Source organism: Camelus bactrianus, chromosome 2, assembly GCF_048773025.1.
Source record: "Camelus bactrianus isolate YW-2024 breed Bactrian camel chromosome 2, ASM4877302v1, whole genome shotgun sequence".
Classification (NCBI taxonomy): Eukaryota; Metazoa; Chordata; class Mammalia; order Artiodactyla; family Camelidae; genus Camelus; species Camelus bactrianus.
The window spans coordinates 11,502,634-11,527,186 of NC_133540.1; the positions used below are offsets into that span (position 1 = coordinate 11,502,634).

General features: G+C 43.5%; 1 protein-coding gene across 7 annotated transcripts in view; it reads right to left on the minus strand.

Annotated features, from left to right (window-relative positions):
- LOC141579467 (uncharacterized) overlaps nt 1-24,553 on the minus strand; it is a 198,487-nt gene that overhangs the window by 53,691 nt on the left and 120,243 nt on the right. For 6 of the 7 annotated variants that reach the window (XM_074375746.1, XM_074375669.1, XM_074375684.1 and 3 more), the window contains one exon: nt 3,583-3,731. The gene's annotated coding sequence lies outside the window, so the exon portion shown is untranslated. Of the gene's footprint in view, nt 1-3,582; nt 3,732-18,156; nt 22,531-24,553 lie in introns of those variants that run through there. The other variant, XM_074375702.1, reaches the window with a different exon arrangement.

Consider the following 24,553-nt stretch of genomic DNA (forward strand, 5'->3'; position numbering starts at 1 on the left):
TCCTGGGTTCAATCCCCAGTACCTCATTTTAAAAAATGAAACAAATGAATAATCCTAATTACCCTTCTCAAAAAATATTTTTTAATTCAAAATTCAAAAAACACCTTGCAATTGACACAACATTGTAAACTTGACTATACTTCAATTTAAAAAAAAATTCTTGCCTTACAAGAATATATCTGGATTATGGAAATTTGCAAATATAAAATGCCTAGGGTACCACCTGCATAAAGAGGGGGGACTGTTCAAAATTCCTATCCCTCCTTTATGAGCTATATTTACTTTGGGGGGTGTTATAAACTCTCAGAGCTAATTTTCTCAGATTTAAAAAACAAAACAATACTTGATTCTCGGTACTGCTGAAGAATCAGATAAGCCTGTGAAAGCATCTGACCCACAGAGGTTACTCAATAAATGTTTGTTCAATGAATGTATAAACAAGCAAAGTGAATGCTGCTCCCTGCCACAGAACATCATAATGGTACTTCCTGGAAATCCCAAGCCCACGTTACACCCGACTACACAATAAATATGTGGGTGACCTGGGCAGGCCTGTGTGTTTCTCTAAGCCCCAGTTTAATGATAGATAGAAATGAGGGCAATAACACAAACCTCAAAGGGTTAGTGAGTCAGTAATGAATTGTACCCCAACTATGCAAGATGGATCCATTAAGGAAAATTGGGCAAAGGTTCCATAGGCCCTCCGTATATTATCTCTTACAAGTACAGGGGAACCTACATTACATCTCAAAATAAAAAGTCTAATATTTTAAAGAGGCTATTGAGGTTAAATGAGCTCATTGTCTCAAATAAGGAACACACAGTACAAGTACAACAATGCCTAGCCCATGAGATACACTCAGTTAACATTCCCACTGAACCCACTGGTCCCTCCAACTTCAGAGCATGAGGATGGGTCCTCTTGGCCAAAGGCCACTGCACCTGAAGCTAACAAAGCTAATGGTCCCCACTTCCAAGAGCCCCTGTCAACACCCTTGTTCTAATTTTCTATTTGTAATATTTTTTTTTATTTAATAGAAACCCCCAATTGCATAGCCTTCAGGTCACCAAAACCTGACCACAGAGATCATGATGGCAGCCTTCCTTGTTGAAACAATAAAATGAAAAGCCATTTCCACAAGACCTCTGTGTAAATCTACTAGGGAACTTCATCTTGGACTGAGGAACAGGACTGGGGAGGAGGGGGCAATCTGGGGGCACAGAGAACTATGGGCCACCTGTCCCACGATGGACTTTAGACTAAACCATCACCCTCCAGGTATTTCAAAATACACACCGACAGAGTGCTATGGACAAGATTTTTTTTAAAGGAATCCCTGACTCCCTAGAAGGTCTTGTTTCTACTGAGACACAGATGGCTTATGTGTATAATGTTTCACAAAAGCCTTAAAATATTATCACCCCAACTTGACACATCAAGAAACTGAGGTAGAGAAGTTTATCATATTGTACAAGATTAGAGAGAGGCCACGTCAGACACCGTATTTAAACCCAAGCCCCTGTTCCAGGGCTCACACTAGAAATTGTGACATGCTGCCCCTTTCCTGCCCTCTCCCTGCAATAAATTTCTGAAGAGTCTTTTCTGTGCCATCTGGAATCACAATAACTTCAATTTTCCACAAATAGCTATGTCACTCCCTGGAGGACATATCAAAATCTAAAGGGTTGGGATGGGAGGAGAGATTTGCATTTTCTGTTTCTCAAAGGAAACATGGCTTTAAAAGAAACTGAAAAGCACTTATCTAGTCTAAGCCCTCATTGTGCAGAGAAAGAAACGGAAGTTCAGAAGAGATGAGGAAAGGGCCTTACTAACAAATATTGCTTCAGCGCAGCATCATGTCAGCCCTGGGCACTGCTGGGGGAGGATCTGGGAGGCCCAGGAGAATGAGTGTTAGAAAAAGGAAAGAGAAGAAGCATACAAGGCCCTGTCTCTACACCACCATACCATGAAATTCCACCAAATTACCCAGTATGGGTGCAGCCAATATTAAGGTGGGCTAAACAGGTTATAGAAACCTGGAAGTCTCAACCATAGTGCAAATTCCAACATTTACTCTGCTTTTTTCCCCAGTTCAAGCATCAACTCAGTGGGCACTCTGTTCCAGGGACTACACGAGGCCTGGAGTTCTCCCAAGTATAAATCTCTATTACGTGTGCAAACCACATAAAGGCCCACCAGAAGAAAAGTGCCCACACATAAGATGGAATTCCTGAAGCTGAAAGCAGTCAACCAGCGTATGTTACTAGGAAAAATGATGCTGCTAGAAATGGACTCATGGACTTAGAAAGCAAACTGTGGTTAGCAGGCAGGAAAGGGGGGATTAACAGATACACATTAATAAATATAAAATAAATGACAAGGACCTACTATATAGCACAGGGAACTATATTCAATTTCTTGTAATGAGTTGTGCTAAAAACAATCTAAAACATATCTATATACATATGCATATGTTTATAACTGAATCTCTGCTGTACACCTGAAACTAAAATTGTAAATTGACTACACTTCATTAAAAATAATTTTAAAAAATAAGTACAAATAAAATCAACGCCATTAAGATAAAATAAAAGAACACTCTTATCCCCTTAGCCGTAGGTGGTGGGGAATTCTGGTTACAAGCACCAAGTCCACTGGATCACTCCAGCACTGACTGTCACTCTTTCTGACCATCAGAAAGTCACTTGGCTACACTGAGGTTACTTTTCTCTTCTGTGAAAAGCTACAGTGACAACTAATGATGTATAGAATCTCATCATTCACAAACCCAACAATTAGTGAGGACTTCCCATGGGCCAGGCTCTGGAGAGATGAAAAGTTAGGGTCCCAGATATATTCAAGGGTAGAAGAAGTTTATGCCATAAAGACAATTACTCTTCCTGTTTTGATAGACAGATTCAATGCAATTCTGATTAGAATTCCTGCCAGACTTTTCATGGAATGTAACAAGTTAATTTATGGTCAGGAACAGCCAAGAAACTTCTTTAGAACCACCACTGGGGAGGGGTGGATAGGTCATTCATTTCCACTGGTCTTTCTGAAGTGATGAAAACGTTCTGGAATAGTAATGGTTGCACCACTGTGAATATGCTAAAAGCTGCTGAATTGTGCCATTTAAATGGGTGGAATTCATGGTGTGTGAACAATATCACAATAAAGCTGTTATATGATAAAATATTCCTTGACAAATATTTTTCCCTCTATACAACTAGTCTACCCCACAATTTAAGAAAAACAAAAAACCAAAACAAACTAAACTGTGCCAGGAGCTTTTTAGGACTGCAATGTCCCTGGGTCTCCAACGCCTCTGGTGGTGCTGTTCCTGTTAACACACTAGCTGGGCTGGGCTAGTTAGGGACTGTAACTATGTTTTTAAAATAGACGGTCACACGTTTCACCCTGGGAGAGGGTAGGAAGGAGCATGTCACAGCCTCATGCCTTCAGCTCATTTTTAACTGAACCAAGCCCTGCTTTCAACACTGTAATCCCTGGCACTATAAAAACACGTGACATCAACAAGCACCGCCATCATATCACCTGAAAGTGTTCAAGGTACTTACCTGGGTCAGAAACACTGAGGGGGGAGATGGAAACTCCCTCAGCACTGGCGCTCACTTTTCCAGACTCCGTCAGGAGAAACTGGGCTTTACAGCTTGAGGCTCTAAGCCCGGGAAGCAGCGCGCATGCCGCTGAGCTGGTCCTCAGGGAGCTGGAAAGGGAGAGGTGGGCAGCCCCGGGGTCGCAGGGCAGGGAAAGCGGGGGTGGGGTCGCGGGCTGCAGCCCCGCTCTGAGGCCAAACCCAGCCCCAGCCGCCAGCCCCCGATCGGGTCCGCAGAACCCGCCCACCCGGGACACAGCCCTCCCAGGGGCAGGGACGAGCCTGCGGCCAAGTAGAGGAAGCCCGGGAGGAGAGGAATCGTGGGCGGGATAGGGGAAGGTGTCGCCAGCCGCGGACTGAGGGGAGCCCGGCTGGGGCGAGAGGCAGCAGGTGCACACCTGGCCCTCGACAGCTGTGACCAGGACGCCGGGGTAGGTGGCACGGGCAGAGGGGTCTGGCCTGAGAAATTCAGCTGAACACAGGCTGACTCACGCCCTCGCGGGCTTTGACGCGAGGACCGCCCTACCGCAGACGCTTGACCCCTTTCCGGTGAGCCCCCACCTTGCATTTCCACAGCCAGAGGCCCCGGCCCCGGGCAGGAGCTAAAGGCCTACCGGTCGACAGAGCTGAGAAGAATTTGGGGCCGATTCCCAGCTCGGAGCTGGGGCTTCCAACCCCCGGTCCAGCTGGCACTGTCTGCGCATGCGCAGGAGGGCCAGAGATCCTCTCTTGGTTCTGTGATAGAGGCTGGGGCATCGAGGGAGGGAGAAGATGGGGGGAGGAGGAGAGGAGGGGAAAAGTGGAGGGAGACAGATGGACAGGAGGAGCAGAGTGTAGGTAGGGATCTGGAGAGGGGAGGGGAGTAGCGGTGATGTACAGAAAAAGCTTTACTTCTGGGGCACCCCGAAGGAGGTGGCAGACTTGCCTCTGTACCATTCTGTAACCCTTCAAGGCCCGCAGCTCAAGTTTTACCTCCCTGGTCCAGCCCTCCAGGCGATGCCTCTGCTGAACCCCTACGGGTATCACACCCGTTGTCCCCACGTGGAGCTGGGTTTCCTGTTGCTCTGGGAAACAAGCACCAGGAGGTGTTGTCTCTCAGAACTACCTTGGGAAGTGTACATATTCCCCTTTTACAGGCTTGGAAAAAGGCAGGCACGATCTCTGCCTTAGCTCCACTGTCCCAGGTGTTGGCCTTGCGGGGAGCAGGAGGTACAAGATCAGAGCCCCAGACAGAGCAGACTGCCTGAGTGTTGGTGCATAGTCCCATCTCTCCTGGGTAAAACACACCTAACCCAAGTGGAACCATCAAGGGCTCACAGTAGGTTCCTGGGTGTGGGAGAGCTGTCCTCAATTCCAGTGCCCAGCTTGCTAGGTAGATAGGAGTGTTACCGAGTCCAAATTCATTCTCCTCAGTGAAGGACAGGCCAATAAGTTGGGAGACCCGCTGCTGGGGCATGGAAAAGCAAGTTTCTGTAGAGCTAGATGGCAAACTAATGTCCTGAAAAACCATCTCCCCAAGTCAGAATTCAGGCTCCTTTTCTACGTGCTTGGTTGTTGCAATCTTCCTGGTGTAGGAATTCCTTGTTGTTAGAATCCTTTGTTCTTGCAGCTATCTGCCTGGGTCAAATCTCTGTAAACCTCCAACAAAACAAACGTTATTTTCTATTCTGTAATTTGTTATCTTTTTATGAATGAAAAAGTGTTAAATATCCTTAAAGGTCAGAGCCTTCAGAATAGGCTCTTCTGTATATTTCAGGCTCTAGGCAACATTGTTTTACAAGCAAGATGAAGCCTAGGAGACAGAGCAAAGGGTTAAAGTCAAAGGAACAGATCTAATATGGAGTCAGGTTTGTTTTTTTCTATTACCGAGGCAGAAGCCACTTGAGGATTTAAATCCCTTTAAGTTAAAAATAACTAAAAGTTTAAAGGAATTTACATACATAGGTGGGAATGTGCATAGCATATCTGGAAAAGCACACAAAGGATAGTAAACAGTGGCATCTCCAGGGAGGGCTGGAAGAACAGGGGATGAGGGAAAACTTCTTTCACTTGTGTATTTTTGTGCTGTTTGAATTGTTTTTAACCATATGCATGTATTTCTTTTTCAGTTTAAAAAAAGTGTAATGGAGCAAAGGAGTAACAAGCTCAGCAAATACAGCAGCCATGGAATCACTGAGCCATCAATTTGATTTCAGCCAGGAAGCATTTATTGACTCTCTCCTATGTGCCCAGTGCTGTTTTAAAACTTCTTTTATTATTATTAATTTTATTATTATTAATAATATTATTATTGATTTTATTAATAATATATTATTGATTTTATTTCTTTCTTATTCTTATTCTTATTCTTATTCTTATTCTTATTCTTATTCTTATTCTTATTATTATTATTATTTTATAAAATAGCAACATACTATCCCTCACCCCTGCCCATGGTTGGTGGAAAACCAACTGAGTTTTTATTGAATTGTTTTCCAAGGAGTAGAGATGAGTTATAAACTGAACACATCTTCAGGGCAAAAGAGGTGGAGTGGTTTTACAGCACGCCAGACAGCTATGAAGGGTTTTCAATAGAGGCACCCAGACGCTGAGAGAGAAATCCTCCAGGACCCTAGAAAAAGCTGCCCAAACTTCCTTCTCCATGGCACTACTGAAATAGGAAAGAACAATTCTGACTCCATAGTAGATCTGTTCCTTTGACTTTAAGAAAGCCAAGTTAATACGCTCCGGTCTTTTCATGGGTTATGATGTCACAGGGGAGATGGACAGGTTAACAAGGGACGACTCTGCAGTGATCACGGAGCCGGGGAGCAGGATGGGCGGCAAGATGTTTGACGCAGCCGCAGCTGTGACCGCGCTTCTAGACAGGAACCCAAAGTCACCTCGACAAGGTGTCAAACACGTTTGTCCACGTCCTCATCACCTGACATGTATTAACGAGAAATGGAAACCCATAAAATGCCAATATCCTTGGTGGATACACCGTCCAAATTGCAAAGTCACAGTTTGACAACTGGCCATCCCGGTTCCCTGGGATTCATTCTTGGAGAAACTTAAAAACCACTCCTCTGTCCTCAAGAAGTGCTTTCTACTTGTCCGATCTTTGGCTCAGGGATACAGCATGTTCAAGTGAACTTCAATGTCTGCACAGATTTGACTGTCTTTCTCCAGGTTCGCTTGTCCATTCTAAAGAGGCCTGAGCTAAGTCCATCCTCCGTAAGATCTATTCCCTCCAGTGACTACTCATTGAGCCAGCAATTAAAAGTCAACTGAACAAGGCTGTCTGTCCTCAGCTAAAAAGTTCACCCACCCTTCACTGCTTTCTTAATCTCCTCTCCTGGCTAATTGCAACAGACTAACACCTCCCTCTACCAAGCTCCCCGACTATGTCAGTTTGTATCCCCAAAGAGAAAGTAAGGTCCATAAAATAGGAGACAACTCCATAGTTGTTGCCGACGAAATGAATCACAGAGCTGCTGTGGTGCAAAATGTCTCCCGAGATTCGGGTTCCTTTATTTTTTATACCATCTACACAAAGGAGTAACTCTTGCCAAGCACAGAGATTAAACATTTTTTAGGTTGACGCATGTGCACTAAATCTAAGGCTTCCTTATCTTAATTACATTCAGACTCTCCTGTTCCCAGGCCTGTTCTTTTTGAGGAACTAATAAACATTCTTCTCTGCAAGCAATGTTTCCCCTGGGAACGGGCAGAGTTCCTTGGCAGGAATTTCTGTTTGAAGACAAGTCCGGCCACTTCTGTGAAATGTCCTGCATGCAGGCACATCCACAGCTTCTATGCTAAGTTTCCTTCACATAGTTACCTCTGAATTCCTAGCATATAGTAATGTCAATAAATAGAAATATGATTGTGGCTTCTTTCCTTTAAAACATTTCTGGTTATTTAAATGACCCTTGGAAGAGAGGTGTTTGCGGTCCAGTATCTTGATCCACAATACTCTGGAGGCCTTTTTCGGAATGGCTGTTCACTGATCCATTCAAAACACAACTTCTCATTCCAGGAATAGCTGTGCTTTTCTGCCAGGAGTTTGTGGTCACTCTCATGCCAGAAGAGCTTTAAACTAATACTTACTTTGGATTTGTTATTTTTCCCCTCTTCCAAAAATATTGACATTCCTTACTTTCTTGCCTTGAGGATTTTTTTTCCTAGATCAACCTTTAGTAAACCAGGCTTCTCGGGATGGGCTTGGTCTTACATATGATCAGCCATCCAACTCCCAGTGTGAGAGGAATCGGGCTCACCTCCTGCCCTCCTGTCAGGGCAACTAAAATTCAGTTCAGGATCCAACAGGCACCCCAGGGCTTCTAAGGCTCGCTTATCTCCCAGAATCCCTGCTTTCTGCTTTGTCTTGGCTTCTGAGGATTTCCCCTCACTTTCTTGACAATTAGCTGCATTGCTTGAAAGATGAGGAAGGAAGGTTTTATTTCTTAATCAGCATTTCAAGGAACTTGTGTAATGAAGGTTTTCACGAGATTCTAGAACACTCCATTGCCGAGACAGAAAACACACTAAATAATTTCTAAATTTAGATATCATGTGCATTTTTCTTTGTTTTTGTTTTCTTAACTGCTAACATACATTTTTTAATTAAAAAAAATAACGCCCCAAATAGGATAGAACATTGAAGGGGCATACAAAATTAAAGGACAAAGACAGAAAAATGATAAATACTGTACAAAATTAATATAATGCATACACTATGTATCAGATAAGCAATTCTCAGTAACAGCTAATTGAAACAAGATCATGAGGTAAAACGTCTCTCCTGTCAGGAGATGGCCAACAGAAAATAGAATAAATACAACAAACTAAAATTCTAAGTCTGGTGAGGTACAGAAGGCTACCAGCTAAATGTGTATCTTCTGGAAAAGAGGGAGGCTCACCAGCTCTTTAGTGTGGAGCCTGAACCCAAGTGAGGGCGGTAAAGTGAGCTCTGTAAGTACCCAATTAACAAAGTGAGTGATGAATAAAGAGACGTGAGCTTTGATGACAGAGATGATACTACTATTCACTTGTCCTGTAAAGTATGTCTTCACGTTCAGTGATCAAACCTCAGCATCCTCAGGGATTGAGATTATAGGAAAATGCACAGCCCGGGCCCAGACCTCCTCTTTGAGCTCGTGACATTGCACTTAGATGTCTCAAGGGCACCTCAAACTCCTCCTGAAAAGAGCTGACTTCACGGTTCTCCTCCAATAGCAGTCTTGCCCAGGGCCCCTGGTCGGGGGACAAGGTCTCCCTCCCTATCCCAGCTCAGGCCCATCACTCACAGATGTGACTGGACCCCTCATTCAGGGCCCAGATTTCCTCAGTCATGGAGTCCCACCACCCAAACCTGTCCTACCAGGTACTCAATGGCACTCACTCAGCACTGACACTGTGTTGGGGACCACGCTGCACACTGCACACACGTAATCTCACTGGATCTCCACAGCAGTCTTGGGAAGTCGGTACATCACTGCTTTCATTGATTAGATAAATTGTTTCACTTCCTTGAGTGCGTCATCCAAAGTGACACGGCTACTGAGCCACAAACCTGGGACTGAAAACCACTTGAAAACTGAATACTGCTACACCTCGCAGCCACCCTACTCTGACTCATCACATCACCTCCTGCCGAGACTTCTAAGTGTTTCTAAGCATTCTACAAGACAAAAGTGATCTACGAGAGCACCCCACTCCCCTACTTAAAATCTGTCAATGACGGTCCACTGCCCTTAGGAGAAAGTCCCACCGGCCTGAGCACAGCCCAACGGCCCGGCATCCGCGTTCCCTGTGCGGCCTCACCGCCTCACACACCAGGCAGCCCTACACGAGCCGTGTCCAGGACAGGGATGCTGACTCTGTACAACCCGGGGCTCATCTCAATCGAACACTGATCACCCTCTTCAGTGGTCACCCTCTTCATTGCTGACTCTCATAAAAACATTTTCTCAGTATGAATCAATATCTTTTTCCTTACAACTTCCCATCAGTGATAATGAGCTCCCCCCAAAAGAGAGACTTAATCCTCAGACTCCTTATCTGTAAAGTGTGAATAACAAGGAAATATGTGATGTTTTAAGAGAAATAATATTCATGTGAGGCTGAGGGACAATTCCCAACATACAGTAAGCACTCAGTATGTGCTTACTTAATATTGATAAGAATATATTGCATTCCAGCAACCTTAAATCAATGTTTTATGGCTTTCTCCAACAGACTGACAAACTGTTGGACGAACCCCTTTGAGCAGATCAGCACAAGTGTACTGGGAGAGGTAAGTGCTGACTCCAGTTACAGCTGCAGCCAACCAGCACTACGGGACGGGGGCAGTTTGCTCAATCTCTTACATGTTGCTTGAGCATTTAGTTGTCGTTATTGAATAAAGACAGGTGTTCTTTAGTCAAAGCTCCTGAAACATAAATCTTCAAAGACTGACGCAAATTAGGTTTAAAGAACAACACTCTCACTCGAAATTATTTGAAAATTATAGTCTTAGCTCCTCTGCACATCAAAAGGCCATGTTCTTAATGTATCTTACTAAATACACCAAAAGGTATGTTTAAAAGAAATTAAGATAAAGCCATCCTGAATAAGCTCTCAGTATCAACTGCACAAAGCCTCAACCAAGGGTCTCATTTCTCACTTCCAGATAGGTGTTCAGGTAGCTTAACTTGAGTCTTGGTTTCTTATAACATGGGGGTCAGAAGAGTTGTGGATAGATTTATGTAGCAAATATAAACCTAGAGTATTTGCTGTGTGGGAATCCTAGAAATAAATTGATATATAGTCCCACCCTTAAGAAGCTCAGCCTTTCCATTTACAACAGCATTAAAAATTAAATGAGAGATACATTTAACAAAAATTTACAAGATTTGTACATTGAATATTTTCAAGTATCTCCGAAATAAAATTTACAAGATCTACATTTATGGAAGACATCTCATGTTCATGGAATGGTAGACAATATTGTTAAAAATGTTAAGACTCCCCAAAGTGATCTACAAATTCTGTGGAATCCCTATCAAAATTCCAGCGGACTTCTTTGCAAAAATTGAAAAACTGATCCCAAAATTCATATGGAAGTGCAAGGGGCCCAGGACAGCCAAAACAATCTTGAAAAAGTAGAGCAAAGATGGGGGACTCACTTTAAAGGGTACTAAAATCTATAGTACTCAAGTCAGTATGGTACTGGCATATTTTGGATTAATAAATCTAAGAAACACTAAAAAAACCCAGGGGGAAAATCTTACATTTACATTCAGTTTTCCACAAGGGTGCCAACAACACTTCATTGAAAGTATAGTCTATTCAACAAATGGTGCAGTGACACCTGGGTATCTGCAGGGAAAAGAATGAATCTGGAATCTGGACCCCCATATTTTATATAACAAATAAATTTAATTCAAAATGGATCACAGACAGAAACGTAAAAACTAAATGTATAAACTTTTTAAAAGAAGACACAGTATAAATCTTTGTGGTCCTAGGATAGGCTTTGGTTTCCTAGATACAATACCAAGAGCACAAGTGATAGAAGAAAAAAGCAGATAAACTGGACTTCATCTAAATTAAACCTTTTTCTTACAAAGGACATCATCAAGAAAGTGAAATGACAGTGGTAGGGGGTATCTCAAGTGATTGAGTGCGTGCTTAGCAAAAAAAATAAAATAAATCAATACATCTAATTACCTCCCCTATAAAGAATTTTTTTTTAATGTTTAAAAATCTAAAATGAAAGGACAATCTGCAGAATAGGAGAAAAATTTTGCAAAGCATGTATCTACTAAGAGAGTTGTATCCAGGATATATAACAAATGCTTACAACTGATCAATACAAGAAAATAGACCCAATTTTTAAATTTGCCAAGGATTTAAATAGACATAGAAATGGCCAAATAGCATATGAAAAGATGCTCATCATCACTAGCCAAATTAAAATGAAAATGAGATCGCTTTTTAAACCCACAAGGATGGTTATAATCAAAACATGGACAATAATAAGTGTCGTTCAGGAGGCAGAGAAACCTCATATGCAGCCAGTGGAAAGGGACAATGGTGTAGCTTCTTTGGAGAATTATGGTGTTTCCTCAAGAGGTTAGCGTTATATGGTTCAGCAATTCCACTCCTACATATAGATTTATCCCTCAGTATCCTCGGGGGTTGGTTCAGGAAAACACCACCCTGGATAACATAATCCAAGGAAGTTCGAGTCCCTTTACAGCCATCTGGATCCATAAAGTGGAAACTACAGATATGGCGGGCCAACTGTACAGCCAACAGAATGAAGATATATTCTCACAAAAACTTGCACATCAACATTCATGGCAGTATCATTCAGAGTAGCCAAAGGTTACAAACAATATCCATCCATCAATGAACGGATAAACAAAATTACCAAGAATATTCCCACAAACTTTTGGTCATTGAATCTTTGACAAACGTGGTGAGAACATACAATGGAGTAAAGACAGCCTCTTCAGCAAATGGTGTAGGGAAAACTGGACAGCTGCATGTACATCAATGAAGTTAGACTACTCCCTCACAGCATACACAAAAATAAATTCAAAATGGCTTAAAGACTTAAACATGTCGACAAGATATTATAAAACCCTTAGAAGAAAACATAGGCAAAACATCTGGCATACATCTCAGCAATGTTCTCCTAGAGCAGTCTACTCAAGCAATAGAAATAAAGCAAAAATATACAAGTGGGAAATAATTAAACTTACAAGCTTTTTCACAGCAAAGGAAAGAGTAAGCAAAACAAAAAGAAAACCTATGGAATGGGAGAAAATATTTGCAATAAATGAGACTGACAAGGGCTTAACTCGCAGAATATGTAAACAGATTTACACGTAATAAGAAAGAAAAACAAACAATTCAATCCAAATATGGGCAGAAGTCCTAAAGAAACATTTCTCCAATGAAGACATACAATTGGCCAATAGGCACATGAAAATGTGCTCAATATCATTATCAGAGAAATGCAAATCAAAACTGCAATCAACTATCACCTCTCACCAGTCAGAATAGCCACCATTCAGAAGTTCACAAACAATAAATGCTGGAGAGGCTGTGGAGAATAGGGAACCCTCCTACACTGTAGTGGGAATGCAGTTTGGTGGAGCCATTGTGGAAAACAGTTTAGAGGTTCCTCAAAAGACAAAAAATTGACCTCCCATATGACCCAGCAATCCCACTCCTAGGCACATATCCAGTAGGAACCCTAATTCAAAAAGACACCTACACCCCAATGTTCACAGCAGCACTATTTACAATAGCAAGACATGGAAACAACCTAAATGTCCACTGACAGATGAATGGATAAAGAGGTTTTAGTATAATTGTAAAATAGACTACTATTCACCCATAAAAGTATAATAAAATAATGCCTTTGCAGCAACATGAATGGACCTGGAGAATGTCATTCTAAGTGAAGTAAGCCAGAAAGAGAAAGAAAAATATCATATGAGATCACTCACATGTGGAATCTAAAAAAAACCAAAAACCAAAAAACAAAAAAGAAAGAAACAAAAAGATAAAGTTATATACAGAACCGAAACAGACACAGAGACATAGAAACCAAACTATGGTTACCAGAGGGGAGAGGGTGTGGGAAGGAATAATTTGGGATTTCAAGATTTGCAGATACTGACTATGTATAGAATAAACAGCAAGTTTATACTGTATAGCACAGGAGAATATATTTAATATCTTATAGTAACTTATGTTTAAAAAGAATATGAAAATGAATACAGGTATGTTCCTATATAACTGAATTGTTGTGCTGTACCCAAGAAACTGACACAACATTATAAACTGACTAGACTTCAATCAAAATACTTTTAAATAGACCAATAAGGAAAAAAAAGAAAAAGGATATTATCAAACCAAAAGAATAAAGTACTGATTCAGGCTACAATATGGATGAACCTTGAAACTTTATGCTAAAATAAGCCAGACACAAAAGGACAAATAGTGCCCTTTTAGATGAACTGTATCTAAGCGTTTACTGTACTACTCCTGTAAATTTTCCGGAGGTTTGAAGTCTATCAATATCAAAATAAAATGTATTATTCATTAAAAACTTAAAAGGATTCTTTAAAGGAGGGCTTTAATTATTAAATGCAGAAGTGCAAGTAAAGCTCCTGGAAAAACACTTTGCATGTCCACAGACAGTCACTGCTTTCACTGCCACTCAGAGGGTGGTGCCAGCGCTGATGAAGGCTGCCTCCACTCGCTCCCCTGCAGAGAGGTGTGAGAGCCTGGGCTCTGACAGGCAGGGTGACGGTGACCCTGGCTCAGACACAGCCATGCCCCAGACTCTGCGATAACCAACTTTCTTATACAAACTGCTCCATGTAACATAAACACGCTACAGAGATGTAACTTACAACACAGGGAATATAGCCAATGTTTTACAATAACTATAAATGGAGCATAACATTAAAAATTGTGCATCTATTGTACACCAGAAACTTATATCATATTGTAAATCAGCTATACCTTTATAAAAAAATTAAAAAATTATTTAAAAATGTTATCTCTTTAGTAGGCAATTTGGTTTTTAAGTAAATACTAAACAGCTTAGAATGTATAAAAGCATTAAAGTGTGATGTTTGTTTACATATTTATTTACTTTCAGCCTCCTGCTAAAAGAGAAATTAAACAATTTTTTTAAACACAGCTTAAAAACCATAACAACAAATAGACAAAGTGAGAGTGAAGAGAAAATGGAGATTCAATAATTAAATGAAACCAGGGGGAGGTAAAGTCATAAAAATGGATGCCATTAAGCCAGGGTAAGTGTTAAAGGCCTACTAGAAATTCAGCTGTAAGATTCTTGGCAGCTGATGTGAAGGAAAAGCTCAGCTGGACTAACGAGCTAAGTCATAAATCTAAGTGTGATAAGTGTCGCTTTAGTGATCTAAGTTCTGCCGGGCTAAATCTGAAGTTTAGTGTTAGTTTACTGGGCTAACAAGCTAACTCGTAAATCCAATCTCAACAAGTGTCAGTAACGTGATCTGTTCCAAATTGATAAGCTCCAGTGTACTGATTCCTTGCTTTTTGTTGTTTAAGCCTTATTAGCTAATAGCCCCATACTTATAATTAAACCTATAAAACCTCATGTGCACATCTTGGAGGTGCTCAGAGCTTCGGAGCAGAAGCCCCTCTGTGCCTGCCGGCATAATAAATCTGAGTACTCCAACCCTCCGAGTGGTGCTTGTTTCTTGGCTGGCCTGTGGTTTCTGTAACATTAAAGCAAAAAGAAAAAGATGATGGGGCGGGCGGGAGAGCTCAGCGTGTTCTTAGCGTGCACGGGGTGCCGGGTTCAAGCCCCAGGGCATCAACTAACAGATAAATATTCCTAATTACCTACCCCCCCCAAAAGAGATCCAAAGGAAATAAAAAGAGAAATTTCTTTCCTAAAAAAACCTGATATTAAATTTAGATTAAATATTTTAAGAAAAATAGAAAAAGATGAGTGACACAAGCGATAATGCCCGAGAGATAAATCCGCGGTGACTGCTGGAAGGTCCCCATATCCCACGTGCAAAAATCTGAAACAACCTTCTCACCACTCAGAGTCATCTTCAGCCCACCCCACCCCTCCCCCTGTTAAATGCAGGAGCACAGGCAGGGCCCGGCCTTTGCCCTCTCTGTGTCATCACAGTGAGACAGGATGGAAGGGGGCAGAGCACAGCCATTCAAGGAAGGCCACAGCAATTAACATCAAAATGGTGAAGGATTCAAACTCCAATAGGCCTTGAGGCTCAGGATGAAGAGATTTAACTTCTAGCAGAGCTTGAGCTTCATTATACACCCATTGTAATAGTAACTGGTGAATAACACGCCCCCAGGCACCATGGCAATCCCAAGGCTAGCCACAAAAGGTCAAAGGGTGGGAAATGGCCAAATCCCTGGGAATCCCAGCCCCTTGCCCTTAGGCTGGTCCTTCTACTTATTAGCATATGAAACCACCAAGCCCAAGAAAACAAGCAACACAGCGCCGCCTCGCGGTCAACCCTCTCTCTCCCTCTTCGGAGAAAGCCCACACTCTGTGGAGTGTGTACCTACTTTTAATCTGAGCACCCAACCCCCACACCTCGTGGCGATTCTCTTGCCTTTCATTTTAGCTCTCTGAGTAAATCTACCTTTACTCAACAGTTGTTTGCTCTTGAATCATTTCTTACACGAAGCCAAAGACCAACATCTGGAGGGACAAATCCCAGGGGCTCAACTAATGCGTGGGACACAGCCCTTCTCATGCCCCACATCTGTTTTCTTGTATCAACAGGACTGGGTTGTGAAGGGAGTTCTTAGGCCCCAGCTAAGGGACAGAAGCAGCCCTGGAATCGGCCCGGTTCTCTGTGGTTCTCTGTTGTGCTGACTCCCCAGCCACAGAGCGTTCTCCCTAGGCCTGTCCCCACAAAACCCTTCTCTCCAAAATACAAGAACATCATGTCACAGTCCTCTTGTTCAACCAGGAAATGTTCAGCCCAATTTTTCCTTCCCCAGTAAAAACCTAACTGTTCTCCCTCCCATCCCACCTCTTCTTTCTTTGTGAGAACTCTGCTCTCCACACAGACCATCCTGAACGCCGGTGCCTTGCTGGCTGGGACCGAGATATTTCAGTCTCACAGCCTGCATCCTTTCACTTTACCCTTGCTACCTTAAGCCTTTCCTGAGTCTCCCACCCCTCTGATTCTGAACTTCACAAAGTGCTGAGGTTACAGTCACTATGTTCATACCTCCCAGGTTTTAGCTAGTTTTCCTTCGCAATATCTTCACTAAGGAGCTGCATCAAGAAGTTTAAAGAGGCTATTCTTACATCTGAGCTGAGGAGCCTGCATAAAATTTAAATGGCTTTGAAGAGAGAGTTAACCAAGGACAGAGTTGTCACAGGTCCTAGTCAAAAGTGTCATGAGGCAAAATGTTCTTCAAAGGCTCAGTGTGGCTTCTGAACACGGAGTCGGCAGGGAGGAGATGCCAGGCAGTGTGTGGAGTGAGTGACACTGGGTACACTTCCCCAGCTGGGGAAGAATTGGATTTTGTTCTAGTTTTCCAAACAATTTCTTACTACCATTTTCTCTTATTGTCACATACCATTTCCTACGAATTAAGAAAATCAATGTCAGTCATTTGGGTCACTTGGGGGAAGCTACGCGATGCCATTCACAGGGCTGGGACATGACAGCCACACCAGTCTAGGTTAAAAGAACAGTGGGGGTAATTTCCGAGGTATACAAGGGCATGCAGCAAACTCCCCAGCTTCAATGACCTCATCTCAAAGGTGGGGCCAATACAACTACCAAGCAATGCACGTGATCATTATGGCCAACATCTGTCTACAAGATTATGTGCCCGTGACAGCTGTCGCTTAATGGTGAATGAGTACGATCAGCGAGGCTCAGTCTACCTGGCCACACGCGCCCTGCCTTCCTGCCTTGGTGCAGCAGCAGAGCTTGTTTAGCTGAGATGAACGCCCCCAGAGCAGCCCCGACGGGAAAGCTCCCATCTCTGCACAGCAAGGTGTGTTCCTTTCCTTCTCAAAGCTGATCACAGTTTGCTGTCGTCTGTTTTTATGTTTATCCCTTTAGTACCTGCCTCCCCTCCTGGGTTTTGCTCAAAAAGCACAGGGCCAGGTATGTCTTGCTGCCTGCTGGATATTCTGGGCTGGGAGACAGGTGAGCCCACACCTGCTGAACGGAGAGGCCAGAAGGCCCAGGGGCCCATGCTGAACCGAGGACCCTGCACCCAAAATTATGGTCTGAGTTTGGGCAAATTACACAGTCTTATTTACCCTGTGATTCCTCATCTGTCCAAGAAAATAACTGCCCATGGCACATACAGTTACACGGATTAAAGGAAATCACCAAATTCACAACATATTCAAGGAGCCACCAGTGCGTCCTCAACAGACACATGCTGCCTTTACGGCTCTGACACACGCTAAGTGGGGCGGACGGACGCAGTGAACACTGCTAAGTGCCAGTGTGTTAAGTGCTTCATGTGTGTTATAATATTGTTTACAACTTGCAAGAAACTCAGGAAGAAATGAATATTATCATGCCCATTTCACAGATTCACCAACAGGTTAAGGGATGTTACACTCTAGTCCAAGGCCCTTTGGTGAGGAAATGGCTATTTAAGCCTGAATCTGAGCCCAGGCCTAGGCTACGTCTCTCTCCAATCCACCTGACCCCTTGCCTATGAAAGCCACCTGTCCAAAACACAAGTTTGCACAGGCCAGCTCTTAAATGCAATGTGTGCCACTGTTTGTCACTGTTGGTTAATTACCATAAACTGCTCTCCGAAACCGCTACAGAAAAGACAGGTAGACCCACATCCCTGCCCACAAAGAAGAGGAGTTCTGTCTTGCCTTCTCCTGTAGTGTGCAGAACACCTTCCCTACAACACCAAATCTTTTTTATATGCTTCATCCGTGTTTATGTTTGCACACGGCATATTAAACTAGAAGGTAACTGCAGTAATTCCATCTCGGTTGCTTTCCAAGGTTGCAGATTATCCTTAATCAGTCCGTGAACGAAAATACTACAATGTGTATGAAAATACTGCAACCATGTCAGTAAACAAAGAATGCTGAAACCAAGTCAACAGCGGCTGCTGCCACCCCCCAGCGAGGACAGGCCTGCAGCCCAGCCTTTGCAGCCACTCACAATGCTGCCCTCTGAGGGGACTCAGAATAAGAAAGGACAGGATACTGGCCCTAGATAGCTAGGTGCTTGTCAAATGAATGAATTCAGTGAGCCCAAATGTTAGCTTCCTCCCATAAATATAAAAGCACTAAATTCTTTAACTTGAGATATCTGGTTTTCTTTAGATAACAAGCAATCTTTTATTGTTCCAACTACCTGGTCTTTGTTGTAAATCTCCTATATATCTTAGCTCCTCCCCTAAGTCTTTGGAACAGTCCCTCAGAGAAATCTGAGAGGCTGTCATCCCCGCTGGAGTCCTCTCACTGAATAAAACTTAACTCTTAACTTTTATGCTGAACATTTATTTCAGTCGACACAACTTACAACAAACCCAGGAAGAAGTGAATTTTATCATGCCCATTTTACTGATTCACCAACAGGCTAAGTGAGGTTACATTCTATTCCAAATTCCTATGGTGTGGAAATGCCGATTTAAACCTGAAGCTGGGGTGCCCATGCCTGTGCTCCTTCTCTCTCCCATCTACCTCATCACTTCTCTGTGAAATCCACCTGTCCAATACAAAAGTTTGCAGTCTGCCACCTCTTAAATGCAATGTGTGCCACCATTTGTCAATGCTGGTTAATTACCATAAACTGCTCTCAGAAGCCGTTACAGAAAAAACAGGTGGAGCCAATTCCCTGCCCACAAAGAAGAGGAATTCTGCCTTACCTTCACCTGTAATGTGCAGAAACCCTTCCCTACACCACTAAATTCAAACGTATGCTTCATCCGTGTTTATGTTTGCACAGGACTCATTAAAGAACAAGGTGTCTGCAATAATTCCATATCGGTTCCTTTCCAAATATACAGATTAGCCCAAATCAGATCCAGAACAGACACAACTCATCAAATCCGCAATGAAACACACTGGATTAAGAACAAAATGCTTGTCCTAGTCCAGAAAACTACGGGTCCCTCTTTCTTCCTGTCATTATACAAACCCACCAGAACTCAATAATTTGCTGTCTGCTCATCTGGCAACCAAACTCAGAGAAGAGTCAACTCAGCAGAGCGCCCTACTGGGGAGAACACCCCGCAGCAGCACTGCGAGCTTCTTGCCCTCCCGCATGCTCTGCTGACCCTTAGTGTCCTCCGTGACCAGGCCAAAAGAGCTGTTCCCAACAGCTGCAAAGTCCCACACATTAAATAAAAGCATTTTATTTTAGACGATATGTTACATATATACCCATCTCTGAAAGCAGCTTTTCCAGAAGCTCAAATCTTCAACATTAATCTGCAAAGGCAATCCGGGTCCCCAAGGGAAAGCAAGTCTTAAGACGATGCTAAGGCCTCCAAAGTCCTCTCCAGAACCATCAATCAAACTGCCTGCATGTCTGCAGCTGCAGGCGGCTACATGTCTGTTTTTAAAGCACCCCCCTCCTGCCTTCGTGTGCTACAATGTCCCTCTACGCCCTCCCATCTCAGGGTAAGAGCAGCCGCTGCAGAAACTTGCAGGGCAGCACTGACAGTACTGGACACAGAGGATCAGAGCTAAACTAAGCCTTCTGATGACACGAGCTTGTCACTCTGTCACTTTACAGATGAAGATATATATAGAGGGGTGGGGTGATCTTGCTCAAAGTCACACAGCTAATAATTGGCAAAGTGTATAACTCTGCTCCTCCCTTCAGCGTGACGCCCCATCTGGGATGCTCACAGGGTTCTCTCGTGCCTGCCTGACCAGTCCTTTCCGGTCACTGATAACCCACCACAGGGTCTGTCCGCAGGCTGCCTTTTCAACATCTTTTCCCTCCAGTTTCTCAGGAAAAAGGCTGCTCCGGCCACTGTATGACTTCCTGCTCACCGAACCCTCCGTGCTCAGGCCAGTCATGCCTGTGTATCCGGCACCCTGCTCAGAGGCTCTTCCGTCCCTGCAGGTGGATTTTTCCACTCTCTGCAGGACACCCCCTCAAGGGAGCCTTCCTCTCGCCCTCAGCATGGCAGGTGTCCCAGGCCACATCCCGAGCTGCCCCATTAAGAATGCTTGTGCCCAGTTCTGCTAGTCAGACCAGCAGCTTCAGAGCCCAGGTTTATGCCCGGGTCACCAGGCAGAACTACTGCCCATCTCCCAGCCCCTACCCAGCAGGTCACCAGGAAGTCACAGTAGGTGCCCCACCCAATCCAGAAGGCTGTTCACTTGCCAGCAATGATGATGACTGCTTTCCAACCTTTGGTCAGTTTCACACAAAATAGCAGCTTTCACTTTAGAAGCGGGGGGGTTTCCCTTCTGCTGTCCATCCTTACCGGAAACATCAAGGGAAACCAAATCGCCTTTTCTCAAATCTATTCTGATGACACATTTCCACCCACAATACTCACATACTCAAGAAGTTTGGGTCCACGTGGTTTTGTTTCCCTTACGCTAAGTGGCTCAAAAGACTTTGGGATTCTTTCTCTTTGGAGGGTATTTGTTTGTACTCAGTTTATCGGCTTTAATCTGTTTTTGTCTCTCTCGTCAGGGTCCGTGGCAGTTGCCACTTCTCTCTCCCTACAGCAGCCTCCCTCCCAACTTCTAATCTAGGAAATCAGCTGTGATGAGGGGCCCGGGGGAAGTCACAGAAGATGGATCTAAGGCACAGAGAGGCGACATAATTTGCCCGAGAAGATCAGCTTCAACCCCCAACAGTGTCACGTCCCTCTGTTTAACTCTTATGCTAAACTACTTAACTTTTAATAGATTATGGTTATAAACAGATGAGGTATCAAAATACATACAAGGACACACGTCAACTCTAAGATTTTCATTAACTCCACTATTTTGCTTCTATTTATTTTATTTGTATTAAAAGAATTAAGAACCTCTGCAGTCAATATAGCAAAATGTTAATGGGTTTTAAATCCAGAATATAGAGGCATAAGTGTATTACTCACACTTTTTTGTATATTCACAAGGTAAAATGATTTGAAGGTCTCTCTCCCCTGCCCCCTACCCACTACTGGCTCTCACCTGAACTCCCAGACCACACATCTAACAGCCTTTCATTTTACCCACAGCTGAACTCATCAGTTTTCCCACAGAACTCCCTCTGCAGCTTCCCCTCCTCAGAGCACAGCAGGACCATCATTTACCATACTAATCCACCCAAAAACCCTGGCCTTACTCCATCCTACCCACACAGACATCATTCATCCTTTCATTTTACCATCTAACATGAATTCAATCTGTTCGCTTTTTCCCACTGACCGTCCCAATTCTCAGGTGGAACCCACAAATACTTCCCACATGGAATCATGAGTCTCCCAGTGGCCCCCCAGCCACTTTTCCCTACTTGACACAAATGGGATTCTGTCACTCCCATGCTTTTAAGACTCTTTTCAAACCCACTGTTCTTAGAAGAAACTCCAAGTTCTTCACCTGGTGAAGGTCTTTGCCATGAAACTATCAGCTCAGGGAGGGGAGGACCCGGCCTCTCCCCTCAGCCCCACCCTCTGGCAGAGCATCACCTCTGGAGGACCTGCTGAGCTACACAAGCCTGTATTCTAACCCTGGTCTTGAGTTCTTAGCAAACTGCTTCACTTATCCATACAAATCCAAGGTAGATTAGAAAGATGTTAGATATTTAACTAGACTTTTGATTTGGGGATTTTGCACTAGCAACCTGCAAGTACATGTTCTAATACTTCTGTCTTCTTAAAACCACACCCAGATTTCAGTGGTATCTGTGGAATGCTTTCAGAAAAAAAGGAACTGTACTTTCACAGACTTTATGTTTTATAATATGAACAACCTGGACAGGGTCACGAATAGAACCGCCTAAAAAGTGACAGAAGACGGGTTAGAGGCATAAAGCAACAGGTCGCAAGGACAGTAAGAGCAAAGTTGTTTCTCCAAATCCACCCTAAAAAGTGAAAGAACAGAAAATTCTGAATTTTGAAAGTAAAAGACTATCATATAAAAAATAAAATAATCCTCTTCATCAGGGTTTCAAGATCTGACTGCAGAATTTTTAGCAGGCCATACTGAATCCTAGCACAGAAAAATCAGATGGACTAGTGGTGAGTAAGTTCCAGGAAAACGGCAGTAAAACCTCCACTTGTAAGAGGACACACAACCACTTGTCGAAGGTGATTGTCAACCACATTCTGGAGAAATTCAGAAGATTCAGGTTCCACTTCCAGATGGTGATGACAAGGAAGAACCGCTTGGATGCACGCTTCTAACTGAGTCACCGGCATTCTAACACTGCAGGGGGAAAAGGAGGCCCTCAGTCAAGAGCAGAGGTGTTCCTGTCGTGTTTCGCAGGGCGCGCCTCGGGCACTCAGCGCCCTGCAGCAGCCCGGCCCCAGGCGAGGACACGCAGCGTGGCCCCCCAAAGCAGGAAGGGCACTGTGCTTGAGAAAACCCACCCCTGATGTGGGCAAGATGGGCTGGTGGGGTTGAGTGAACCTATAAATGCCCACAGAAACACACCTGCATTCATTCAAGTGATACAACCAAAAGTAGCAGGCTATTTGGCAAAATTTCAATTGTCAGTGGAAATTTTACCATTCCTTTCTGCTTGTCCCCTGCACTCTGAGACAGGCTCAGGCTCTCTCACACCTGCAGGTCTGATGCAATAGTTGTGAAGTCATTTTACTTTGCTGCGATTGTCCTCGCTTCCCGTATCACTGTCTGTCCTCTCTTAACACAGTCAGATGTCTCTCCCTGAGTTCCTTGCTCCTGCTCCTCAGATCCTGAGATAAAGGGCAAGTGAAGACACATGACCAGAAAAGGCACTGTGGACTTGAACAAAGTCCTCAGTGACCCCCTAGGGGAGTGCTGCCTACCTGTCAACTTCAGTTCTCAAGGTTCTGCCCAGGGTGACATCCAGCCAGGAGAGTGGCCCAGGCCAATTAAAAGCTGTGTGGCTTGGGTGCGGGGACAGGTGCAGGAGCTGTTTCTGGAGCCGGGCCCCTCCACACCTCTGCTCCCCTCTCTCCCTAGGCCCAGCTGCCAAGCCCCCAGCCTCCCTGATCTTCTGCATTTCTCTTCTACTCTACTCCAAACAATTTTCCTCTTCCTTTTTTCCCAAATTATCCCCAGCTGGAGTGATTTTTCAATCACAGTATCTGAAAAAATTTCCTGCAGCCGAAAAAGAGGTCTCCAGAGGGCAATGCCCATACGCTGTTTCCTGAATAGAGCCCCAGGCTGGGGGGACCCTCACCAACACTCCTGGGGGCATTAGACATGTTGCGGGGTCAACCACCCTCAACAAGAGTTTGCTGAGACCCCAAGGCCCGCACAGCATCCCTGCTCACAAAAATGTAGTCAGCCCACTTATCAGTTATTAAGAAGCAAAAATACAAAATTGCTTATGTTTCTTACTAAAATTATTTATGAGATGGAAAAAGAAATTGTAATAGGAAAGAAGAAATCTGACTCCGTGTTGGATCTGTTCCTTTGGCTTTAATCCTTTGCCCTGTTTTCTAGGCTCAGACTAGTTAGCTCTACACCTTTTGTGAAAGAAAGTTGACTTTAGCCTGAAATATACAGGAGAGCCTATTCACTGGGCTCTGATCTTTAAGGATGTTAGCTCTTCTGCACTTATGTAGAGAGTTTCAAGTTGCAAAATAAAGAATAACCTTATTTTTGTTGAAGGTTTTAAAGGGGCACCATGATTTCACCCACATGGACAGCTGCAAGGACAAAGGACACCAAGGACAAACAATTCGTACAGCAAGAAGTTTGCAACAACCAACCACACCCCTCCCCTTTGCAGTATAAATGGAGCATGAATTCTGACTTGGGGAAGAGGGTTCTCCAGGAAATCAGTCTGACATCTTCTGCGTCTGCCAGCTTTTCAGATAAAGTCACTATTCCTTGCCCCAACACCTCATCTCCCAGTTTATTGGCCTGTCATGCGGCAAGTAGAATGAGTTTGGACTCGGTAACAAAATACATTGAAGTTAGTATGTCTCCACTTCTTCCTCATTTCCAATATGTAGCATGCACATCATTTATGATCTAGTGAAAATAATTCATCAAAGACAACAATAACAAGAAACTCACCTAGCTATCAACACTGAAGTCACAACCTATTAATTTTACATGCCATTTAACAACAAAACCAAAAAACTTAATATAAAGGCTTGATTCCATGGAAATAAAATTATTTCTAGTCCTACAAAACTTTTTCTTTTCTATTTTCTTTTGTTTTCATTATTGAAAGGAAAATAAAAATCAAATCATTTTATTTCACGTATTTTTGTTATAGCTACATATTTTA